The sequence below is a fragment of the Erythranthe guttata genome, chromosome 8, assembly GCF_056151865.1.
Source record: "Erythranthe guttata isolate IM_541 chromosome 8, IM_541, whole genome shotgun sequence".
NCBI lineage: Eukaryota > Viridiplantae > Streptophyta > Magnoliopsida > Lamiales > Phrymaceae > Erythranthe > Erythranthe guttata.
Window position 1 is genome coordinate 21,573,053 of NC_142540.1, and position 5,368 is coordinate 21,578,420.

Below are 5,368 nucleotides of genomic sequence, written 5' to 3' on the forward strand. Positions count from 1 at the left end.
TTTAACTTTCTTAATATAACACATTGACCCTAGATTTAAGCAAATATATCACATTAACCCCAAAAACAATAATTTTTTGATTTTTTTTTTTTCTGAAAATATTTTCTCCGGCGTTAACTTTTTTTTGTGAATTTTTTTTCCGGCCGGTCAACCACTGTTGACCGCACGCAGGTCTCCGGCGTTGACTTTTTTTGAATTTTTTTTTCTTAGAAAAAAATATTTTAATTAATATTATTGTCTTGGCTACTAAATTACTACCTCAGACAGTAATATTACTTTTTGGGACATTAATATTATGAATATTATTTTCCCGAACAGTAATATTATTAATATTATTGTCTAAGACAGTTAAATTACTGTTGGATACAGTAATTTAGCAGCCAAGACAGTAATATTAATTAAAATATTTTTTCTAAGAAAAAAAAAATTCAAAAAAAAAAAAAAGGTCAATTAACAGTTAAATTACTGTTTCCGACAGTTAAATAACTGCTGGAGACAGTAATTTAGCAGCCAAGACAGTAATATTAATTAAAAATATTTTTTTTTAAGAATAAAAAAGTTAATTAACAGTTAAATTACTGTCTCCGACAGTTAAATAACTGCTGGAGACAGTAATTTAGCAACGAACACAGTAATATTAATTAAAATATTTAAAAAAAAAAATCAATTAACAGTTAAATAACTGTTGGAGACAGCAATTTAATAGCAAGACAATAATATTAATTAAACTATTTTTTTAAGAAAAACAAAATTATAAAAAAAAAAAAAAAAAAAAAAAAAAAATTAACGCCGGAGACCCGGCGGTCAACGGCGGTTGACCTACCGGAAAAAAAATTCAAAAAAAAAAGTCAATGCCGGAGACTGGCGGTCAACGGCGGCTGACCGGCGGTCTCCGGAGATGGCGGGTCAAAATTGAAATTATGGTTAAAATTGGTTAATTGATGAAATAGGGTTAAATTGGGATCATGAAATTGGAGTTGAATTGGGTTTCAATGAATTGGGGGTAATTTTGGTATATATAAAAGGATTTTTGTTTTTGGCAAATAAGTTTGAATGAGTTGGATTTATTTGAAAGACAAAAAGGTTGGATGTCTTTTTTAATTAAATGTCCTTGTCATGGATCTATTTGTCATTTGTCCTAATTAATAATACTTTAGGAAAATTATCAAAATATTAATTTAGTCCAATAATGCTTTCGGCAATTTTAGATCAAATGCTCTTAATCTTGTTATTCGCAATTTTTATTATAATTTGATTATGAGATAACAATTTGGTGATTTAAGGGCAAAATCCCATATATAATTTTCTTTTTCTTTTTTGTTTGTTTTTGTAATTATGGAAGTCAAACCCAACTATATAGGTGCACTGGATAAACTAGACTCTCGTATAATAGATTGTAAATACGCGAGATATAAGCCACACTATATTAACCATATGCACTTAACACATATTCACTTGCTAGGTCATTCCTTGCCATATTCTACTGCATATAGATAAAGTCTCAGATGTGCAACAGTGACATCATTATATATTATGTGACATTATTATATATTGTGTAAAAAATTTCGTGTTCCAATTCAAAACTAACTTCACCTGCTCTCCTTTAATTTTCGATAAAATATGTTACTCCCTCCGTTCCTAAATATGTGTCATTTTTCACCTTGGCACAAATCTTATAAATATGTCTTGATTTTAGGAAAATACATATTGATGGACCAAAATACCCTTGTTTATTAATTAATGCAGGAAGAGTGCTATAAAGTTAATGAGGGTAAAATTGAAAAATAAGCAATAAATGCAGCATTGAAATTGTAAAGTAACAGATAAAATGGAACAAAAGAAATTCTCAAAAGAGACAGATATTATGGAACAGATAGAGTATTATTCAATTTAATTATAAGAGTTATGTTTATAGTTACATTTTAGAAGCACTTATTGGTACATCACACAAAGATGGCCGGGTTTAATTAATTAAACCATCCATCTTTCATGCATGAGCTAATTAAAAATATTAATCATAAATTACATGCCTCTCTAATTTATATATATAAGGTAACACAATTGGGTTTTATGTAGTATTTTTACTACCAGAGTCCAGACACACAATAGTATTTGGTAACGGAAGATGCAGATTCCTGGATATTCGAATTGCCCAACCCCGACAGAGATTACTCGAATAGCCCAACCTCGTTGGATTTTTGCCAACTAAGATCTTCGATTTTTTTTATTTTTTTTTAACGTCGTTGGATTCCTAGTATCCATACAATCCAACACAGATGAATACTTGGGAATTCTCTGGTAGTACACTATGAAAGATAAACTTTTGGTCTAGATAAACCACTGATGTTTGAACAAATTCGATTTGTGTTCAAACTTCAATGGTTCCTCTAGAACAAAAGTTTATCTTTCATAGGGTATAACCAGAGAATTACCAAGTATTCACCTGTGTTGTACAATACATGGATACAAAATGATTTTTTTTTTTTTCCTGATTGTAGATTACGTGTTCTTCATCAATATGTTAATTACTATATTCCGAGCTATGTTTTTATTGTTGAACAACGAAATAAATCTAAAATATAGAATCCGTAAATGTAAATGGAAGATATTTTCTTTGCAAGTTGAACAAGAAGTTGCATGTGTACATATAGTTGCCTAATAGCGACTCGCCTGGCTTGGCCATGGTCCGAGCCTTTGGCGACTTATTTTAAAAGGATTTCAGTGTTTAATTTCCGAGCATCGATTAGACATCATAACAGAACCACTCAACTCAAAAAAGAGTGGCTCGTCTGATTGATAGACGATTTGTGTTATTTGGTTTTATGGAGATGTCCTAGTACCTTCGATGACATGCGAGCAATCTTTATGATTTTACCGTGCTACACACTTGGAAATTGTTAAATTAAGTAATTGCAAATGGTTATGGTTAATATTTATCATATTTAATAACATATGCTCCCCCCCTACAAAATTAACTGTCGATTTGGGAAATTTTTCTTGTTCCATATTATATGTTACTTCAGAATTTCAATAGTGCATTAATTACTATTTTTCAATTTTGCCCTTATTACTATTTATTAATTGAGAGATACTTAATAGAAACGTCATTGATAACATGGATACTTTAGTCATTCTATATATTTTTTTCTCTAAAATCGACGCACATGTATTAATTTTCTTAATATGTGTGCAACAAACAATCCAAAATGACATATATTTTGGCAAGGAGGGAGTATTTTTTTTTTTTAGCGAAGTTAACTTAAAATTGACAATGGGGACAATTTTGTATGGACATTTGATTTTGATTTTTTTTTTTCTTTTGATAGGATAATTTTTCTTGATATTTTTTGGATGAAGATTTTCGATTTATAACTTTTTAAGTAATTTTTCCTAACATTTTTTGCTTAAGCTAAAATATGACCATGAAGTTGTGATATTGATCAACTATTTCAAATCATTGAAGTGAGGATTTTTGTTTTATTTACAAAATTCTAATTTAAAATTGGATGTGCTAATTAATTTTTATATTTAAATGTGGGAAGGGAAAAATTGAGAGTTTATTCATTATTTCTTTTTTCTTTCTTTATTCGAAGATCAAATAATTGCATTAATTTAAAAAATCAATGAATTAAAAGGTATTGAAGATTTAAATTTAAAATGATCCAACAATAAATAACAATTGCATTTCATTTTATCACAAAAAATCTACATAAATACAAACTGACAATGTTTAAACAGTCAAACTAAATGCCATAAGCAACTCGATGAGTGGAGATTGATTCAGAACACCACTCTTACGCATTAGTCTGAATCTTGATATAGTAACACAAAAAACTTTTGTCAAAGCAACCATTATCAGATGAATAAGATGTAATTATTTATTAGTGTCACTATTTAAGTTCAACGCGTTATCTAAAGAAAACAAACATATATATATATATATATATATATATATATATATATATATATATATATATATATATATATATATATATATATATATTAAATGAAGAATGTGTGCATAGAATTACCTTGCCCAAAAAAGGGAATAATCGAATATCCCATTGAAAAATACTATTCACTGAAAATAAATCTGAACGCACATTGAATATACACGTATGAGTCAACGAAAAATATGCGCATGCATATAATATATAAATGATGTTTCTTAAAGTGTATCTTCATATTCCCTGAAATACAACACTTGAAATACTTCTTGGTACACAATATTGCAAGTAGCATAAAACAATGCACCGGATTCTTAATTAATGAAAATCATTATTTAAAATATACTCTTAACTCTAGACAATGTTACGCACAATACTAATATTAATTTAATATTGATACTAATATTAAATTTAATACAAATACTAATACTAATACTAATACTAATACTAATACTAACAATAATACTAATAGTTAATACAAATACTAATACTAATACTAATACTAATATTAATACTAATACTAACATTAATAGTAATGGTTAATACAAATACTAATAATAATATTAACAGTACTAATAATGATTTATACAAATACTAATACTAAGATATATTGATATTTATATTAATACTGATACTGATACTAATATTGATAGTGATACTGATATTGATACTGATACTGATACTGATACTGATATTGATACTGATACTTATACTAATACTAATTATGATACATATATTAATAATGATATTGATATTGATACTAAACTGATACATATACCGATAGCAATAGTGATACTCATATTCATCGATACGGATGTCGATACCGATATCGCTACCGGTACCGATATCGATATTGATACTGATACTGATACCGATACTGATAACGATACCGATACACATACCGATATTGATACTGGTTCTGATACCCATACCCATACTGATAATACCGATACGAATACTGATACAATACTAATACTAATACTAATACTAATATTAATACCAATAACAGTACCAGTATCAATGCAAATACCAATACCAATGCCAATACCAATACCAATACCAATACTAATACTCATACTGATACAGATACTATTAATATTGATATTGATACTAATACGAATACTAATACGAATACAAATATTGATAATGATACTAATACTAATATTAATATTAATATTAATATAATTGAATATCACCGAAAAATATTATTTACTAAAAATAAATCTGAACGCATATTAAATGTACACGTATGAGTCAACGAAAAACATGCGCATGCATATAATATATAAATGATGTTTGTTAAAGTGTATCTTCATATTCCCTAAAATACAACTCTAGAAATACTTCTTAATACACGATATTGCAAGTAGCATATGACAATCACCGGATTCTTAATTGATGAAAATCGTTATTTAAAATAT